Source organism: Lutra lutra, chromosome 10 (genome assembly GCF_902655055.1).
Source record: "Lutra lutra chromosome 10, mLutLut1.2, whole genome shotgun sequence".
Lineage (NCBI taxonomy): Eukaryota > Metazoa > Chordata > Mammalia > Carnivora > Mustelidae > Lutra > Lutra lutra.
The window spans coordinates 10,158,504-10,179,386 of NC_062287.1; the positions used below are offsets into that span (position 1 = coordinate 10,158,504).

Consider the following 20,883-nt stretch of genomic DNA (forward strand, 5'->3'; position numbering starts at 1 on the left):
GAGTCCTGGTCCTAGAACAGGGATGGACGAGCTAACCCTGTTGCCAAAGATTGACATGTGTGCCTCTCAATGTGTGCCTTGAGGAAGTCATCGGCCCCAAGGGGACGGTATGGGGAGCTGAGATCTGGAAGACTTGAGGACAGCGTCAAGAGAAGGCAGCCATCTGCAAGCCTGGAAGGCAGCACTCACCAGAACCCAAACGCGCAGGCCCCTTGACCTCAGACTCCCAGCCTCCAGGACTGTGAGGAAGTTAATTTCTGTAGTTGAAGCCCCCATCTAGGGTACTTTGTTAAAGCAGCCCTAGCTGACAGAGACCCCAGTGGGAAGAGCTGCTGTTTCTCTCCCGAAATATCACCCTCCTCTTCCCTGTGCAGCGAACTCTGCTGCTCCACCACCCCTCCCCAGCAGACTCTGGCAGAGGAAGTCCCCAGGTGCTCTGGGGCCTCCTAGACTTCTTCTCAGCTGCCCTGGTGAAGGGAGAGAGCTTTGGGAGCTCCGTGGTGCACCCCACCCCCACACAAGCCTCAGGCCATCTCAGTGCCAGAGACCCCCCTGACCCTCATCTGTCTCCAGTACTCAGCTCAGAATGGCAACCATCACCTGAAAGACCTTCCAGAATCATCCACTCGGTAGTCTGTTCCCCTTCCATCCACCTCTCCTTAACATCCAGCCTTGTTCCCGCCCATTCTGCTGGTTGCTGCCCTCAAAGCCCACACAGCAAAGCTTCCCAATGTGGTGTCTGGAGTGAATCGAGGTGTGCGGGTTATATCAGTGCAAGTGGACAGTGGAGGGGGCTTTTCCAGCTTCCCACTTATCCTTTGGGCTTTCCCGTGTGTGACCATTTCCTGTTTGTGCCCTCATTTGAAAATGAGCCGGCTGTCCAGGTGAGGAAGACAGGGAGCCCAGACAGAGAGCTGGGGCAGAGCCCACGGAGGCTGCCCCTGCAGTGCACCTCTCACACCACCTGCCAGAGCTGGGGCCGGGGAGGGGAGGAGGGGAAGGTGGAGGCTGGCTGAAGGAGGCAGGAACTCTCCAGCGCACCCCAGCAGCCTGCAGTCCCCTCAGCCTGCAAACACAAACAGCCTCTCACAAGTATTCTGCAGAGAAAAAAAAAAAAAAAAAAAACTCCTTCAAAATTCCAGTTTGAGGCTGATACCCCAAACCTGGTGGCTACAGCGGCCCTTGGTCCCCAGACTGGTAGGATGGGGCTATAGGGGTCAATCCCTTAGGACAGCCTGGGACCCTAGAGGAAAGCTGGCTGGCGGGAGGGGTGGGGTTATGTTCCCTCTCCAGTTTGATTCCATCCACCAGCAAAACTTGGGGACACAGGGCCCAGAGGTGGGGCGGGAGGAACCCTTGGCACAGCAGAAACTCCAGCAGCCTGGTTCCCGTGGTGCTCCCAGTGCTGCCTCCCCAGAAAGTTTGGCATCTGAAGGAATCAAATTGTCTAATTAAAATTTAACAATCTCTTCTCAGGCTCCATTGCTGGTGAGACATTGCTGTCTTAAACACATCATTTTCCCTTTTTTTCTGAAACTTGAAGCATTTCAATGAAAAAGAAGGGGTGGGGAGGGGAGTACTTGGCATTTGCATCTCAAAAGCAGCTAGTGGAGTGCGGGCACTGGAGGGGACTGGGGAGGGAGTGTGCAAGAGGCTCCTCCTCAAGGCCCAGCAAGTCCTGCTGCCCCCTGCTCCTCCTGGGGGGGGGGGGGGCATCCAAACTTGGGGGTGGGCACCTCCCCTGTGCCTCCTGCAGCTCCAGCAAGAGTGGGATCAGAAGGAGGGGGCGGGAAGGAGCCTCCAATCCTTCCTACAACAAAGGGAAACCAGAAGTCTTTAACTAATGCCCTGGAAGGAGGGATGGATGCTATCATCTCCAGGCTGACCCTTTCCTCACCCCTGAATCTTCCTTGGCCTCCCAGGCCCAGACAGGAAGGGTGAGCCAGGTGGTGAGGCCCTGAGTCTGGCCCAGGTGCCAGTGGTCATTCTTAGGGGAAGAAACACTTGCTTTTGCCCAGGGGTGGGGGAGGGCCCAGGTAAGGTCCTGTACCTACAAATTCCTAGGGCTCAGGCAAGGGGTGGGGTATCTATTACCTCCTGGACTCCCTCCATTGCTCCTGCTTTTCTCCACCCAGAGCCTCTGGGCAACTGTGGGGGGTCAGGTTTGGACTATTTAAAGAGACCTAGGCTAGTGGGGAAGGAGGGGACGTGGTCCTAAGAACCAGCGGTGGCCCACCCTCAGGCGGTATCCCAGGCACCTGCTCCAAGCTTCCTCACTGCTCCCTGGAGCTAAACCTGACCAGGCTGCCCCTTGCCTCCAGCCTCACAGCAGAGACTGTGCCCTCGGGCACTCACTCAACTTCCTGTCCCCAGAGCCACAAAGCCACCAGCCTAAGTACCACTTGCTCTCCCCTCCTGGGTTCCCGTGTCTCCACCCCTAACCAGGCCCAGTCCTTCCACGGAGGCTCACGTTCCCATTGTCCCAGCCGACCTCGTCCTCCTGGGACCCTCCAGGACAAGCCCTTCTCCAGGGAAGCCTTCCCGAGGCTCCAGCCCTGAGCCGTCGTCTGGCGGACTAGGCTCACAGCACCTTGTGCTCCTTAGTGGCCCTCATCAGAGCGTAATTAAGTCACTTGTCTAATTATTTGTTTAGTGTCGGTTCTTCTTGCCAACCTGGGAGCTACACCAGTGTAAGGATAACACTTAGGTTGCCTTTTTTTTTTTTCCTGGCCTTCTCACTTTCCAGCATGGTGGTGGCCATGGTGAGTAAATGTCAGGGAGGCACTCATGGGAGCCAGAACCTCACTCAGGTCGGGAGGAGCCAGGCCCAGGGTCGTCTTCTGCCCTGGTTGTTATTCCTCCCCCAGATCCTTCTGGAGGGGGTCCAGTAGCCTCCCCCAAGATCTCTCTCTGGCCCTCTGGGTCTGGGTCACAGGGTTGGATACCATTGGGGTATTGGGGTATTGGGGTCCATTCAGGGAATTTTCCAGTGGGGCCCACAGAGTTGCAAGCCACTGAAAGAGAGAACGCACATATGTGAAGGGGAGTGAGTATAGGCATGTGGGGACGTAGGGACGCGTCAGTTCTGTGGGAAGAGGTGCAGAGAGCCTGTGGGGATGGCTTCTGGGCTCCCAGAAGGCCTGGGGGAGCAGCAGTTCACAGTGTCTAGATGAGCACCCCACGGTGGGAGTGACGTCCCAGCAGGCCAAGGCGGCTGGAGCCGTTTCTCACACAGCACCAACCAGCGGCCTGAATGTTGCTGAGACGGAGTGGGTCCCAAGAGACGAGAGCAGAGTATGACTGGGGCCTTCCCAGCCCTCATGCTGTCATGTTTTCCCCTCTTTCCAACATGGCCAGGTGCCCAGGCCCTGCCCAGGGGTCCCTGGGAGTATGAAGTGTCCCAAGAGGCCAGGACCAAGGAGGGCTGCAGGGCTAGCTCAGGGCTGGCCCCCTCTCTCCCTTCTAAGGTAGGGTGAGGCAGGGTCTGGAGACCCAGATAATGCAAGAAAGGAGTCTGCCTGACAGCCCCATCCCTGTGCATTTTGAAGGCTCCGTAAAAATGTCTCTTCACAAACTGTCAAAGTGTCACAAATTAATTAACTGTTAGCTGGGAGTGACTCAGTGTGGGGAGGGGGCGGGGAGCGAAGGCTCCAGCACCGCTCAGCTAAGCGGGCTGGTGGTGCTGTTCTCTCCGTGCGTGTGCTGCCTGCTGATTAAAAATCCTCGCAGTTCAACCCCGTGCAAGGGACAGGGCAGATAGCTGGGGCAGCTCACGTGCGGAGCAGAAAATTGGCAGGTGGGAAGCAGGGTGGAGGGCGTGGGGCCCGGGGCCCCCTCCCCGAGGAAGGGAACACAGTGGGGAGAAGGAGGCCTCTACAAATTGCTCAGATCTAAATTCAGAAAGGAGCCCACAGGCTGGCACTGGGTTTTCCCCCCTTCCTTTCTCTTTTTCCCCCTTTGCAATTCCCCCCTCCCCCCCAGGATGACAAGAATTGGTAAGTTGAGCTGGGTTTGCCCTGAGCACTGGGTCATGGAGCCCAGGAGGCAGGTACACTTAGCCAGACTCACCAGCAGGAGCCCGGAGAGGAGGGAGGGCGGGTCTCAGACCAGCCTCCTTGACCTTTACTTTAATTTCAGGAAAGAATTGAGAAAACATGCTCTTGAAAGCCAAGAGGGAGACAAATCCTGAAGCTTATTGCTCTGGAAGGAGGAAAAGCAGTCCTTGCTATTTGGCAGAAAATGGCTTCGCTTTATGAAAAGACACCCCTGTTCATGAAAACGAGCGGCAGGTGAGTCCGAATAAGAACCAGCGCCCACCATCCCGCCGCTGGGAGCCCTAGGGTCCCATGCCTGCCCCCCACCAATCCTTCACTCCCGCAGGCTGGCACTGGGGACTGTGGGAACATTACTTTTGCAGGAAGGAGAACGGAGCCCTTTCCCCAATGCGGGGTGAGGGAGTGGGGACAGCAAAGTCTAACTTTATGACTCCTGCCCAAAGACCAACTGAAGGTAAAACCTCACGGCCAGGACGCAGTCAGTAAGATCCAGGTTGCAGAAAAATATAATAAGAGAAACCTGAAAGCCGAATCGGCCGATGTAATGTGGGGAACTTACTTGAATCCCGATTCAGAGAAACCAGCTTTTTAAAGATCCCTGATGTTTCACCAGACCACTGACAAGCTGAAGGGTGGATTCCGATGCCAGGAAGGAATCCCTGGGAAGGGTTCTTGAGTGTGGCAGTGGTGTTCTGGCTCATTTTTGTAGGGCCCAGATCGTGTTGTGATACACAGCAAAGTATTTACAGACGAAATTCTATGATGTCTGGGATCTCACAATGGGTTTATGGATGACTCAAAATGGGCCACACACTGGTCGTGGTGGAAGCTGGGTGACGTCCTAGCCTTGGGTCCTCCCTTTCCCAGAGGATGGTGGCTCAGCTAGCAGGACCCAAGGTGATAAGGGACAAAGGGAACAGCGGCCAAGCTCCTACTCCGAGCTCGTCACTGTGTGAAGCGCTGTGCACAGACCGTTTCTCTTCGTCTGCACCACAGCCCTGTGAGACGCAACATGGTTTCTGGTTCTCAGACGAAGAAAAGAGGAAGAGAGAGGGGAGAAACTGGCCCGAGTTCACCCAAGCAGGTTAGGGACATAGATCCCTCTGCCCGCAGAACCTACAGACATGGTTCCTTCAAGGGCATGGCCAGGCTCTCACCCCAGCAAGCTGTTGGGTCTCAGACTGTGTGCAGGGCCCCAGAGGAACAGCTCACAACCTTACAAAGAGGGACATGGCGGTCCGGGCCACACGCAACTTTGTTCAGAGTTCCAAGTACCCTCAGATTACCAATGTTTTCCAGAAAACGACACCTCGGGAGTCTCTAGGGCATTGGGCTTCTCAGCCCCAGTAAGCTCCAAGAAGGACGGGACAGGCTGGATTTCAGGTAAGAGCAGCAGAGAGTGTGGCCGAGAACGGGGGTCATCCCAGGGGCTGTCTCTGGGCTCACCCCTTCAGGCCAGTTCAGGGCAGGCTGGGGTCATGGAGAGAGCCCAACTTCCTCTCCCACACAATGGAAGAAGGCAGGAAGGCAGCCCCAGCGATGGGCAGAGTCTTCATGGCCTGCTCTGTGCCCGCCGGTACCGCGCTCCCTTTCCCCATCCCATCCCTGCCCCCCACATTTGAGGCTTTCCCAAGCAGCAATGACCAGAATCCAAAGAGGAATAGCTTCTTTCCATCCCGGGAATTGAAGAAGAGTCAATGCAGCCTGTTAGTTAGTTTGTTTTTTTTTTTTAATCAGACAGACAGATCTGGCTTTTAATCTCACCCCCAACGCTCGCTAGAGGTGCAGTCTTGACAATGCAATCACTCTGGGCCTCAATCTTCTCATCTGTAAAACGGACACAACTCCCTCCTCACTGGAGTGGCTGGGAAATTAGCTCAGAAAATGCATACGAAGGGGCCAGTAGGTGGCACATGCCCAATAAAGGGCAGTTCATATGCTCGCGACAGATGCTCGGGCCGCCGGAGAGGTGGGGCTGAGCTGTGGGACAGGGTCCAGGCAACACACCAGGGCTGTGAGGAGGGGCGCTGGGGGCAAGAGACCCCAATTCCTGTGTGGCCTCTAACCCTCTGGACAATACAGAGAAACTCCAGCCACACACCACATGAAGTTCCCACCAAGCAGCCCCGAGACATTGTGGGTGCCTGGCAGGTGACTTTGGGTAAAGTCTTCTCAGCCTGTGCTACATGGATTTACAGCAACCTTGACCCTTCCCTCTGACTCTTTGAGAAAAAGAAACCCTACTTGGCCTGTAGCCTTCCTAGTCAACTGTGAGTCTGCCCCAGCCACGAGACCCCTCTGTTCCTAAAGGTGGGGGTGGGCCAGGCACGCAGAGAGACCTCGCAGACTCTCTGAGGTTCCCGAGCAGCCATCAACCCTGGATCATCTCGTCTTAACTGTGCAGATGTCCGACCTGCAGAAGGATAATCTAGTTCCCTCGGCTGAGCCACTTCTCCGATCCTCAATTTAATAATTAACAATAATTTAATAACGAGAGCAGACATCCCTAATTTCAGTGAGAGGTAGGAGAACTGCATAAAATGGTGTGTTTCAAAGTGTCTTGCAAACTCTAAAGTCCTATGAAAATGTCAGTGTGTTATGATCACCTCCACAGAGACCTTTCTCTGGTTATCTGGAAACTGATCATACCTACATTCTCATTAGAAAGCCTTGGTGCTTGCTACCATCTGATCGCTGTTTGCATGTGTTCTTTGGTACCTGCTTTGCTCTGAGTCTGCCCCATCTCTCTGAGTGTCCATGAGGCCTGACGGGCAAAAGGCGTCTTAATCCCATGTACATCTCAGCAGCTTCTGGGAAGCCTACCAGCTTCGCTGGAGTTAATGAGCGTCTGCGGCGCAGGTGGGCATTAACACAGCCGTGCTGCTGTGAACAGCTCTAAACAGGGGGAGACTACTTTCCCCCTGGGGTTACTCTGAAGGTTAAATGAGGTACATCAAGCCCTTAGCATCGTCTCTGGCCCAGAGATGATGCCATTATTCCTACTCTCTTGATAACTGACCTGGAAAAATGTAGAGAATTGAATTCCACTCCTGGAAGAAACCTTCAATCTAATCTCTTCACTTTACAGAATAAAAAACTAAGAGGCAGAAAAGTGAAAGGAACCATCCAAGTTCCCAGAGCCAGTTGCTTTCATTACCAAGATGGCGGTCAAGGTCTCTAGGCAGCCCCCCACCCTCACCCCACACTTTACACAGCTCTCTGCGCTCTCCCCCTTGCTGGCGGACCTGACCCAATGAGGGCAGGTATTAGCTTCCCCTGTGGTCACTATCATGTCCTCAGCAGCCACATCTTCAAAGATAGGAAGTCAGCTCAAGGAGGACAAGCCTGGGGGGCTCCGTGGGTCTCTCTCCTGAGTCCCCCCACCCCACGCCGACATCATCCAACTTGTGTACACGTATCTCTCCCACCCCTATCCTGCTCAGAGATGGACATGTGCCATCAGTCCTTCCAAGGGCTGCCCTCCAAGCCTGATGCTTGCATTCCTTTGGATATCGGTGAGGCTGTGCACAGAGTGGGGTACAAACTCGTGGATGGCCGCCACATGCAGGGAGTAGCCCAGCACCTGCTAGGTCTCTTCATGGGCTGCTGCTTCCCAAAACCATATTTCTGGGAGGCGTCCATCCCCTTCTTCTCCAGGAACCCGGTGAAAGGACTGAGCATCTGGGTGTGTGGCTCTGCAGCCTGGCAGCGGCAGTGATAGAGACAAGAGCAGAGGCCAATTACCCACACTCCATGTGGACAGCCCCACTCCATGCCAAGCTGGCAGGATGGCTGCTCAGCCAAAGGAGGGTGGATGGGCCCGGGGACCTGCTTGCCCCAGGCCATCTCTGGATACCTCAGACCCAGAGAACCCCTGTGGGTGTGGGGGAGTGGGGAGAGGAGGAAAGGTGAGACCCACCGGAAAAGGTGGCTGTTGGGAGCATCATTAAGGAAATGCCTCTGGCTGGAGCTCTCAGCCTGGCTTCCAATCCAGAGAACTTCTGAGGCAGAACATAAACACTTCAGTCTTTTCCTGGGACTCCTGGGACACAGATGAGCTAAGTTTTCAGAGCCCGTCATGGCAAACAACATAATGTCGCTAATCAAACTTCCTGTGCGCCCACCCAATTTGATAAATCAGCCTTTTGATGCACTAAGTGAAGATGAATTAGGAGTAATGAGGCTGTGACAGCTCCCTGAGGCACAGGCTGACGGGGAGCTGTGATGACTGAGGCGGGGGGGGGGGGGGGGGGGGGGGGGCGGGGAGCTCCTCGCAAGGATCAGCTCAGCTCGAGCTGCCAGGTTTGTGCAAATAACCCACCGATGCCAGGGCACCTCGGCTTCCCACTCCCCCCACAAATCCCATGCTACACACACACACACACACACACACAGAGTCACCATCTGAGAAGTGTAAGCTGGTGTGTTGGCTACCTTCCTACAAAGAGCGACACGCCGTAACCCTCAAGCCAGTAGCAACTTGGGGCAGGTCAGAACATGGAACTGATGGCATTTTGTTGCACGGGAGAAGTGGAGGCTGACAAGGGCAGCAGGCGGTGAAATCCTCACCGGCAAAGCTGCCTGCCACTAAAGCCCCCCCCCCCCCCCCAGCCCAGCCGCAGAGACGCGGTACTGCTCAGCTAATCCCTTCCTACCAGAAGTGGCAAACTGGCAGCCCGTGAGCCACGTGGAACTTGCAGATTCGTTTTGTTGGGCTCATCCAGAGAACACTGTTGAAAAATTGCAGTTTATTACTAATATTTCAAATTTGGAGTTCTTAAATTAAAACAGATCTCTAGCTTCTCTTATAAAAGGAATCACGAGATTTTGGAAATACCAGGTTTGCATCCTTGCATCCCAGGCAACAGCAGGCTGGGTCAAGTAGAGGCAGCCCCCTTTACACAGGGCACTCATTGAGTGAAGAAGGCCGAGGCCCTCCCCAATTAGAGGAGGGCCCAGCTTAAGGGGAAGGGGCTGTGTCTATACTCCAAGAATGGAAGGAAAGAAGGAAAAGGAGCTACACCTCCACCCTGGGCTTCCCACCCCCTACGTTCTCCCCAGGTGCCCAAGCACACAAGGGGCAAAACCCCACACCTCTGGCAGAAGTCCCTGCCCCCTGTCACTATGTCCAGCCCCAGCCAGCTGGGGTACAATGTTCTCAAGTTTGCCACCATCCCCACTAATCCTTAGAGCCTGCGCTCAGTGGGTGTCACTCAGTTTATATTTACAGGCCCCAGAACATATTTGAGTCCCGTTTCATAACAGGATCCAGGATAGCAGAGCTGCTGATACACTGCTGAACTACAAAGGCTGAGTCTGAATGATGCTCTAGTACCCTCTTACTTAATTCAATGCTCACCGTCAAGGCTGGTGGTGGCAGGAAGATGGGCACTCAGAGTTTGGAAAGCTTCTGGAAACACAGGTAAGTTATGAGCAAAGCAGAATTTTCTCTAACCCTCCCCAGCCATGCCTGGAGACTTCAGCCCTCTCTCCTGAGGCCGCAGTCCTACTGTTTCTGAAGCACAGCCTCTCTTGGGAGCCTTTCTGCCAGCTGATGTTCAAAGTGACACAGTAAAAACAAATATCTCTCCCCAAAGGTTGCCTTCGCTCTAGCCTGTCTACGATTGATCCTCTAATTATATTTGTGGTCCAGGAAGTACTAATCTCTTCAACAACCAGAGTGTTTGCCACAGGTTGAAACAAAACATCCCATCTTCCTGGCATGAGAGATAAAGTGGGGTCTGGAATTTTCTGCATGCACCAGCCTGAGAGGCAGAGCCGCTGGGGACCTGGGAGAGGTGGCCTGCTGGTCTTGGCTGCCTTCCTTTCTCTGGAAGACCAGCTCCCCACCCTCCTTCCTTATCTATTATTCTAAAACACTCCACTGTTGACTTGATGGAGGGGAGTCCCAAGGATCCTGCCCCTCCAGAATGGATGGTGGTGACACTGAAGAGGTGGACCCTGCTGCCTCAGGTCCCTTCAGCTTCCATTTCAGAAAATAGCATCTTGAGTCCTTCAAGAGGATAATGCTCGGTGGTCTCTGCCTCTTCCAAATCCCTTTCTCATTTATCATCTCCGAGGCCACCTCCTCCAAGAAGTCTTCCAGGATCTCCTTCTAAGTTGTTTATTCCTCTTCAGTCTCAGGGCACACAGATTGCTTTTCCTGGTGCTTCTGGTTCATCTGTCTCTTCCCCACTCCGTGCTCTTTTATGGCAAAGTCTACGTCTTCTTTCTCTTTTGCCACTCCAGCAACTGGTACTCACCAGGCATTATGTGGGAGCTTAGGAAATGACAGCTAGGTGGAAATCAAAGATCATGCACTTGAAAAGCTCTCCTATGTCCTCCACTCTGCTGGCACATAGAATGAACCATCACCCTCCAATGCTCTTATCAGGAAGGGCCTTCGCTGATGTCCATAGCACACAGCATGCTCGCTCCATGAAGCTGGGCTCGGCCTCCTCTCCCGGCACACCTGGAGAGCCATGTACCAACCGGGCAGTTAGATCAGCTGCCAGGCCTGCTCATGCTAGCTGCTCTTCTAACTGCCATTCATCTCGTCCACCATTTCAGGAACAATAAAATATGAATGCAAAATCAGTGGGGCACCTGGGTGCCTCAGTCAACTGAGCAGCTGTCTTTGGCTCGGGTCATGATCCTGACGTCCTAGGATCAATCCCCATGTCCTGCTCCCTGCCCGGGGAGTCTGCTCCCTCTCATGCTCCTCCTGCTTGTGCTCACTTTCTCCCCCCGCCAAATAAATAAAATCTTAAAAAGAAACAGAAATCAAAATAGTGATTGCATAATGACAGTGAAATGCATTGGGGAAATTTTTTTTTTAAGGATTTTATTTATTTGACAGAGAGAGAGAGATCACAGTAGGCAGAGAGGCAGCAGAGAGAGAGAGGGAAGCAGGCTCCCTGCTGAGCAGAGAACCCGATGTGGGGCTCGATTCCAGGACCCTGAGATCATGACCTGAGCCGAAGGCAGAGGCTTAACCCACTGAGCCACCCAGGCGCCCCCGGGAAATGTTTTTATAAAGAAAAATGACTAGGAAAAAAAAAATCCCGCCTAGTTCTATATAAATGAGATCTCTAAAAGTTCTGAAAATCTGAAAACTTGGGAAACAAGTTTCCATCTCTGCTCTACTTTATAAAGTAGAAGTGAAAACACCAGAGGTCGTTATAGCAAGACTTACGCAAATAAGTGGGGCCAGACTCCCATCAGAGGGCTCTACTCAAATAAAAGACCCAAGATACACACAAAAGTTTGGTAAATGGATGAACACGAATGTTCTAAGGAAATTAAATGTCTGAAGTATCATTTTAAAATGAATCCTCTCTTAAATGAGTTACTTCCACTGGTCACTCAACCGTGCTGGACAAGAAAGGCTCTGCTGTATGGTCTGACTGGTGTGTTAGCTTTGTGTGTCTCTTTTTAGCCTCCCTACATGGCCCCTGAGAAAATGATACTTGGACTTCCATAACCTGCATGGCTACTCTTCGCACTCCAAGGGACACCTGCAAACAGGGGCCGATGGAGACCGCTGCGTCATTCAGCATGCTTGCTGAGCCCCTTGCAGATACGGTGCCGATCGGGAACAGGGGTACGGCATTAAACAGGGGGCACCCCCTCGTTCTCGGGCAGTCTACCAGCTAGATGGAGCGACTGGTCCCACAGCTAAGGCTCAGACGTGAGCACGAGCTGGATAGTGTGAGACAGAAAGAGGACACTTCTTCAGAGGGAAGGTGACAAGGCTAATGTGACCCACGAGACACATGAGCTGCCTGCCACTTTTGTAGCTGAATGAGATCTTTCATCCCACCAAGCAGAATTTTGTGCAGAAGCAAAGGCTCTGGACATCTAGGGAAACGTAACAAAGTGGAAATATTTGAAAGCAAGGCTGTACAACCCAGTGCTGCCCACTCCACGACTAATGTTGAAAACAGGTGCCACACATTCGACAAACACCTGGCCAGTAGTCTTCCGAAGTCTCCATGTCGTGAAAAACAAGCAGACACTGAAGAAGTGTCCCAGATTGGAGGGGACTAAAGACACAGGACAACTAAACGCAACACAGGATCCTAGATCCCGGACCTAAAAAAGGACATTCGTGGAAGAACTGGCAAAATGCAACTCAATCCTCTTCTTTCGTTAATAGTACAGAAGCAATGCTACTTTCCAAGTTTTGAGAGTTCTACTCTGGTTAGGTAAAAAATTAGCACTAGGCAGCTAGTGAAGGGCAGACAGGACTCTCTGAACAACTTCAGCACATCTTCTGTAAGTCTAAGAGTATCTCCAACAGGCACCGGGTATGGTCAGGTGGGAGGCACCTCCCGTCCACAGGTGTCTAAGTGAAGGGGCTGGGCTACAGCTCCCGTCTTCAGGTGAAGATGCTGGAACTCCTCCTCCCAGGCAAAGAGTAGGCTCCCCTGGCTCCTCTGTCCTCCAGAGATGGAGCACAGACCGAGCATCAGGTATGTGTCAAACTCCTGCAACAAGGGGCAGGAGGTGCAGAAGGAAGGGCTGAGTCGTATCTGCCCCATGATTTAGTGTTTAGTGCTGGTCATTTTAGTCACCCACTGTGTCCTGAGCACAGTGACACTCCTTATGTAGGGGTCCTCCTTTATTCTGATGGCGTCCCCATTTCTCTGAGGGCTAGAGAGGGACCCAGCTCGTAGGTAGCAGAAGCAGGACTCCAGCCAAATGCTACCAGTCCCCAGAGCCCGTGCTGCAGTAACAAAAATAGTAATAGTTGTAGTAGCTACTGGTCCCTGACGAGGCACTGCTTACTGGACACTGCCGTACACTTCACATGGCTCCTTGCCAATTTTGAACACAGCTGTCAAAGGGGAGCATTGCTAGGGAGCCTTCACTGCAGACAGAGGTGAGGCTGAGTGCAGTTCCTATCTTAGTGGGGTTGCAGACACGCGGACCACAAAGCTTGAGTATGTCCACTTGCAGAGTCACTCCTTCCCACGGGGTTGCGAGACCCCCCCCACGCATGACAGCCTTAGACTTTCTTCCTGCATCACTGCCAAGCCTCACGGCAATACAGTAACCCCATTGTGCAATGCAGGTTGACACAAGGAGTTGTGAAAACAGGAAGAGCCCGTCGTGTATCTCATGCTAATGTGTGCAGATGTCATGCTGCCTGTTCTCAAATAAAGGCCACACGTTCCCACCTGTAGTTCTGCTGCAAATCTCCAAGAACACAGCTAGTCAATGGCAGATCTGGGGTGCAACCTGGGCCTCTCTGGCTTTCCACAGCCCTCCTCCTTCTGCCACCTCCAGAGGCAGGCACCGCTGGTAATGTCCCATCAGTCTGGAAGGAGCCCTACCGAGATGTGGAATTGTACAGGGACCACTTAGGAACCTGGTGTTTGCGGCAATGACAGTGACTCTGTCCCCCGAGGTCAGACATTTCCTCTTGTTTCCAAAGTGGAAGTTTGTAGGGAACCAAGCACACGTCCCCGTCTGCCTGCCCTGCCTGCTCCACGTAGACGGGCTCGTGTCACAGAAGCCCTAACCGGTCACCTCTGCTTACCACTGTAGCTATGACTTGAGCGGGGCTGGGCTGGCCCAGGAAGCCAGCTGAGGCTCAAATGCTGAGCGAACACAGGAGCCCTCAGAGCACATGCACAGGATCCTACAGCATTTCCCAGCCCCTGGAGGTCCAAACCAATCCCAGACCTGCTCCAACTTCCAGAGATATAAAGAGAGCAGCAGCCACAAACCCTGGGCCTGGGCTGAGGCATGAGCTGAGAGGGGGTGAGACCCACTGCCTGGCTCAGCAGCTTTCTGCTCCCCACTGTCCCCCACTGTCCCCACTGCTGCCACAGTGGCAGCTACCCGGGCTCTGGGATGCTGTTTTTTAAAACCATAAAATCCCCTCCCACTCCTGTGCCTTTCTAGGGCCTGTGCCCTCAGGTTGCCTATGGTGTTCATGATTCCTGGCCCATCCCTATTGCGCAGAATGCCTGCTGTGGGGGGGGGGGGGTACATGGCTGGGAGAACAAGAGAAAGCAAACTTCAGCATGTGACCATGCTTCTGTTTCACCATCTGAGAAAAAAGGCTGAGAAACAACAGCGTGCCTCGTCCCAGCACTCAGAGCACATGCGGCCGGGCAGTCAGCAAGGGCATGTGGGCTCCATGGGCAACAGGGACGCAGGCAGAGCTCTGGGGTTGAGCGTGACTCCATGACAAGATGCAGAGACACAGAGGCGTGCAGGGAAAGAGCGCTGGCCCAGCTCTGCCTCACATTCGTGGCTGGGTGACCTCCCAACAGGTTACTTCCACCTGTGGACCTTGGTTTCCTTTTTCTAATGAACACGCATGACTGCACTAGAGGAGAACCAAGGTTTTGCAACACACACCACCCCCCACAGCTGCCCGCCCTGAGGGGCCAGGGGTGGAAAGCGGGTGCTCTGCTCCTGCCGCTCAAGGAATCCTCCCCAGTCAGGCTGGGGACAACTGTCTGCTACAGCTACCGCATGTTAAAGCAGATATTCACGGTTGTGACGAGGGTAGGACCCCACAAAAGGATCCCGAGGGGTCTCAGGAGATTGGGCCTAGCAACAGAGTACATGCTCAGAGGACCTCCGGGATGGGAAGCCATCGTCACTCTGTGAGATGGAGCCAGGAGACAAAGTTGGTGTGGGTGAGTCACCAGGGATAACGAGCTTTGAGACAGGAAGACTCAGACACTTTCTGACACGATTTCCAAGCCCTGATGAGACCAGCCACACACTTAGCCCCCAAGGGAAGCCCAGAGCCATGGGGAAGGGGGTCTAGCTTCGATCTGGGGCAGCCCAGCCTTGGAGGCAGCTGGCTTCCAGTTCCCATCCCAGCCCTGAAGAGCTGAGGCTGGAAACCGTGCCCCACGCTCCGGGGGATCTCCCTGGCTATTTTTGGAAGCACAGGGACTCCTGGCACCCCGCTCAGAGCTGCTCCCCACTCTAATAAGCCCAGGAGTCCCTGCCACAACATTTTCTCCTTGGAAGGAGCTGCTGTCTCTGTAAGTGAGCGCGATGTTCTCCCGGCGGCAGCAGCAATCACGCCCTGAGCCCCAGCCCCAGCCAAGGGAGAAGGAACCAGGGGCAGGCAGAACCAGGGTGGGCTGGTGTTGCTGGCTGTCTCCACCTAAGGGCAAGGGCTAATGCCACTGCCCTGTGCCTTCCTCCAGCCCAGACATGCTTCCCAGAGAGGCTGGGCTCACCCTTCCTTCTGGTTCTCCTGCCATGAGGAATGTTGACCAGAGGCTGAGTAGCTCTCCCTGGCCCCTGCAGAGGAGCTATGCTGAGCTCGGCCTGGGCCATGACACAGCCCTGCAGGCCTGGAACCCAGGCTTCTCTCCTCCTACCCTCCTCTCTGCCCCTTCCTGACCAGTCTGCACCTGCCTTCCAAGCCTGCCTCCCAAAGCCACAGCCCCAGGCTCCTCTCATGGCCTTGTCCAGAACTCCCTTCAACAACTTCCCTGAAGTATAAAGTCTAAGCCTTTTGCTCCTTCCCTTTGACCTTGCTAAATGACCCCTGCTGCTCTTTTGTGGAGAGCCTATACTCCAGCTAGAGCTGATCTGTCCTGTGGCTTTCCCCCCACCTTTTCCCTTTGCCTCATCCTCTCTATTTCCTCATCTTTGACTGTCACCGTTTCCCCACCTGCCCTCTTTCTCAGCTGTCCAAATCCTAACGACCCTTCCCGGGGCAAAGCCTACCTCCTAGAAGAAGGGTTCCCTGACTGCAGGAGCTCGTGGGATCTCTTCCCTCGGCACTACCAGAGTTTAACAAATTGATGTCTGTAGCTGATGTTCATTATAGAGCTGAGGAGCATCGGAGATCCCCGGGGAAGGTAGACAGATGAGAAAGGAGGTGTTCCACCTTCACTGGGTGTGGGCACCTGGGCTATGCAAATGAGCTGTGAACTGCAGGTATCCCTCCAAGAGGCCCAGAGCACAGTGTGCCCAAGGTGGGTATGGAAAAGCATCGTGTTTCTCCCACTGAGCGCCCACCCGTAGTAAGTGCTCAGCAAAACTGGCCGAATGAATACATGTTGTGCTGGCAAGTGGCACTGTGACATGGAGCTGTTCCCGCCCAGACGGTGTCAGCAGGGGTCCTTCCCGGAAGGCTAGGTTCAGATCGGAAGCTGGAGCAGGAGCTGAAGAAAAAGCAGAACAAGCCGTAATGTCTGGCAAGTGAATGTACTCAGACAAGCCAGAGGGGCTGCGAGAGAAGTGAAAAGCCACCCCACAGTCGGAGCTCAGCAGCTGGGTCTATGTGAGTGAGCGGAGGTGCATCCCTGTGCAGGGAGAACAGCCGTGCCCCGAGCTTATGCTCAGACTGGCACAGGCCCGTTGGTTGCACTTTACACACTCCACGGTTAAAGGAAGGTTCATATTTTCATGTGTATGTCTATCCCCCAGCCTCTAGCACCACCCCGGCCCCTGGGGCACCCTTAATAAATACAGTGCTTGTGGGTGATGGGCTGGGTGGGGCTGGAAAACTGGGGAGAACATGTCCCACTTAAAGGAGGTCCCTCGGTCTATTGTGGCCATAAGAGAATGTCCCAGAACTTCCAGTGTATCAAAACAAGACTAAAATCTGAACTTTTATTTGTACTCCCCTTATTTTAAAATGTGGGCAATGAATGTATCACTGTTTGAGCCAAAGCAGCTGGATGGTTCAGACCCAGCTTGCGTCCTACCCTCACATCATGTAAGATGCCAAAGCTAAACAGTCACCATTTAAAGACATGTTGGGGTTTTCAAACATCTCACAACAGCCCTCTGACCAAGGAGACGGGAGTTATCACCACCTCTTTAGGAGCTGAAAAACCAGGCCCAGAGAGGCTTACTAATTTTCCCAAGGTCAATCAGCTAGTTAGCAGCTGAGGTGGGATCAGAGCTCACATCTCTCAACACGTTCTCATAGGCTCTTCCCCTATACCCCACCTCCAGGCCCTAATGGACAGTAGAATCAAAGCGGCCATCAGAACAGTCAGATACATAGGGACCTTGACATCAGCTAGCTCGTCACGGTGTCCCTAGAAGTGAAACAGACAAGCATCAACTAGATTGCTCCCCAAGCTACACGAATGGAAGAGTTGTTCTCGGGAGGCCATTAGAAGTCGAACTTCAATCACCAGAACAGGGATTCATAACCCTATTGTCAGTTCCAAGACATGAGCCAATTTATAGACCCAGACACCTTGAAGGAAGTAGAGGCTGGATCTCCTTGAGGAAGAATCTTGCAATACTGCCAAAATATCATACTGTTCGTCTTTCTCCCAGCCTTCCCCCAAAGGAGCAACAGCCTTTCACCAGGATGATTCTGCATGAGAGAATGGGAAATAAACAGACTTTTTAGGGATTAGCAGACACTGGCCCTGAACTGACTTGATTCCATCACCCTAGCCCCACCGGGGCTGGTAGGGGCCATGGACGTCACGTGGTCAATGTGGTTTTGAGCTCACGTCCTTCTCACAATGGGTCCAATGGGTCCCTGAACCCCTCCTGTGGGTTCCAGAATGCATAGTTGGACCAGGCGTCCTCAGCAACTGGCGACCCCCCCACAGCAAAGGACCAGCTGGATCCCTTTGAGCTGCTCAGAGAATATATTCAAACCTGGAAATAACGCACAGGGGCACCTAAGGCCCATCTGACTCTCTAGGGGACAGTCCTTTATTTACTGTTTACTACCTTTAAGGGACCCAGCCCTGTGAGAAATGCTACAGAGAGAAAATTGGTAATACACAATGACTTCCACCCAGTAGGGAAGAGAATCCCAAACTTCATGACTTCATTGCCCTGTAAGACATTCATAAGCTTTGTCTCGATTGGCAATCTTATTCTAGCTGCTTTCTTCCTTCCACTGATATCTATTTCTCGTATCCTCTTTTGAACCTGACTTTGTCATCTCTCTGGTTCCCTCACTAATGACTTAAATAAATCTTTGACATGTAATGATTTGAGAAAGATGTTTTTAACCTTTTGAAAATTTAACCTTTTGAAAATTATTACTTTAACAGTGTACATGACACAAAAAGTAAACCCCCACAGGGAAATTCAGCCATGGGGGAGATGGGTCAAGAGGCCGAGTGAACTCCGTTGGCTCATGGCTTCTCCCCACATTCAGCTCCCTGCCAGACCACGCATGTGGCTCCTGCCCAGCCCGCCCGGAGGACAGTCTACACACTCCCTCCTCTAATGGTGACTCATGGCTCAGTCTGGGCTGCCGTGGCTGCACCACGGCCCTCGCTGTGCCAGACGGCTGATTCCAGACCCTATGTGGGAGACGGGCACTTTTCAAGTAATGCAAAGCTTGACGTCCTCTCCAGAAGTCAGAGAGGAAGACCAGGGGAATCGCCCATGCCATCTGGGCAGCCTAGGGGCCAGCGGATCCTTTAGGTAAATAACTTCAAAAACAAACGGGAGAAATGGCAGCAGCTACGAAGCCCCTCTCCTGGGCTCTCCATGAGATGAAATGAGCTTGTCCAATGGGGAGCAGGGGGCAGGGCCACTGGTGTGAGAGTGAGAGAGAGAGAGAGAGAGAGTGTGTGTGGGGGGGGTGTGTCTTGGAGGATAGGGTGGGAGGTGTGGCATGGGCTGAGCCAGGTCAACCCTGGCTCCCCAGGGTTCAACTCAAGCTGCACTTCTTCTGGAAGGCTCCCCTGACCATGTGGCATCCCGGTAGCTGCCCTTCTCTGAAGGAGCCCTTGTTGTACACGGTACCTCATGCCACACTTGATCATGCTGCTTACTGTTATCAGGCATCAGGAGGCCTGGGTCTTTATCCTGGCGCTGCCTCCTGTTAGCTGTGTGACCTTGGACATCACTTAACTTCTCATTCTCTCTCTAAAGCCAGTTTTCTCACCTATGACGTATGAATAACAACTCCTTTCTCTACGTCATGGGACAGTAAGGATCAGATCCTAGGTTCGCGTCCTGCCTCTGCACGTATAATTTCAACAAGGAGAGACATTGGGAAATCTACTCAATTGCTCTTGCTTCTTCTACTCCTATTTGAAAGGGGATGATGCCAATAACAGCACCTACCCCACTGGATTGTTGCAAAGATTAAGTGAGATACTGTGCTGAGTGATTATTTTGATGCCTGGCATAACAGAAGCACTCAATAAAGGCTAATTGAACTGAAAATGCCTTAGGCTGCAGGATGCTTATCAAATGAGGAGTTTTATCATTATGATGGACTATTATATTATTTTCTGAATATTTTAGATGTGTTACTTTTACCTCCTCGGGTAAGTTTCAAACTCATGACATCAGTTCACACTCACTGAATACCTTCCAAGGGTTGAAATGTGGACACTGAAATAGGGAGGACATAATCATTACCTTCCCAGAGATCAGAGCTCAGTGGGAGAGACAGGCACAGAGGTGATTAAAATGTCACACGATAGAGCTAACAGCACGGAAGGAGGTTGCTTAACCAAGCTGGAGCCTCAAAAGGCAAGCTTCTAGGACACATGCTTTAAAAAATCCCCTCCCTGTTCTTCTAGGCCCTTATCCTCTGTTCCCAAGTCAGGGTTTTGTGTAGACTAGAAGCTCAATATATATTTGTTGAATAAACACGGAGAATTGAGTAACCTCTCCCTATCACCTAGGTCACCCAGAGTCCCTCTGGTGGGGCGAGGAGAGGAAGGGAAGCAATATTATCACAGCAGAAGCTGACACAGCCCCAATACCGGGCAGGGCATCTACACAGGGGCCAGTGACATGTTCAAACTGGTTGTATAGCCCTCTCTTCCCGACGCTGCCTTCAACATTGGATTAGCAACTAGAGAACAGCCTCAGTTGCAGTATTTATACAATGAAATTGGCAAATGCTACCCAACGGGGCATCATTTTTTCCTTGGGAGACCCGGTTGTTAGAATATTTACCGGCATACAACCATATGGATCTCTCACAAAAATCTACTTTACTGATGAAGAAATGAGGGTTCAGAAAGGTGAAGCAATTTGTTGCAAGTCACACCTAGAAGCTAGACTTAGGATTTGAATGTGTCTCACTCCAAAGCTCTGGACTTTCCCTCTGTTAATTACGGCTGCCCGCTTCCCGTCAGACCCTAGCAGGCTTGATCAGGAGCATATTAGCACATCCTCTGTACCTTGTCCCGGCTAGAGGGGACAGCAGAAGAGCTTCACTGTCTACTCAATCTCCTCGGAAATAATCAGGACTCCCTAGACCCAGGCTGTGTTCCGTAGGAACCCCACAATATCTGCCCTGTTTATTAGCTGCTGGGGGCCCCCTTGTTCAGCTCCACCAAGAATGAATGAACCTATGGAAAGATGCTCAAAGTCACTAGTCATTAAAAATGCAAATCGTGGGCGCCTGGGTAGCTCAGTCAGTTAAGCATCTGCCTTCAGTTAAATTCATGATCCCAGGGTCCTGGGATCGAGGCCGAACTGGGCTCCCTGCTCAGCGGGGAGTCTGCTTCTCCCTCTCTCTGCTCCTCCCCCTTCTTATGTGTGCACTCTCACGCTCTCTGTTGAATAAATGAAATCTTAAAAAAAAAAAAAAAAGAAATGCAAATCAATAAGATATCACCTCCCACCATGAGGAGAGCCTTTTAAAAATAGAAAGTAACAAGTGTTGACAAGGACTTGGAGAAATGGAAACCAGTGTGCTGCTGCTGGGAATGTGAAAGGATGGAACCACTGTGGAAAAATACGGAGGTTCCTAAACAAATCAAGACTAGAACCACCATATGATCCCGCGGTCCAACTTCTGGGTTTATAACCAAAAGAATGAAAAGCAGATCTTGGAGGTATTTGCACACTCATGTTCATAGCAACATTATTCACAACAGCCAAG

General features: G+C 52.6%; 1 protein-coding gene across 4 annotated transcripts in view; it reads right to left on the reverse strand.

The window, feature by feature from the left end:
- DRD2 (dopamine receptor D2) overlaps positions 1-20,883 on the reverse strand; it is a 72,184-nt gene that overhangs the window by 19,091 nt on the left and 32,210 nt on the right. Inside the window, exon 1 of one of the 4 annotated variants that reach the window (XM_047693785.1) lies at positions 4,615-4,650. The exons of the other annotated variants lie outside the window; for them this stretch is intronic. The gene's annotated coding sequence lies outside the window, so the exon portion shown is untranslated. Of the gene's footprint in view, positions 1-4,614; positions 4,651-20,883 lie in introns of those variants that run through there. 4 annotated transcript variants of the gene reach the window in all.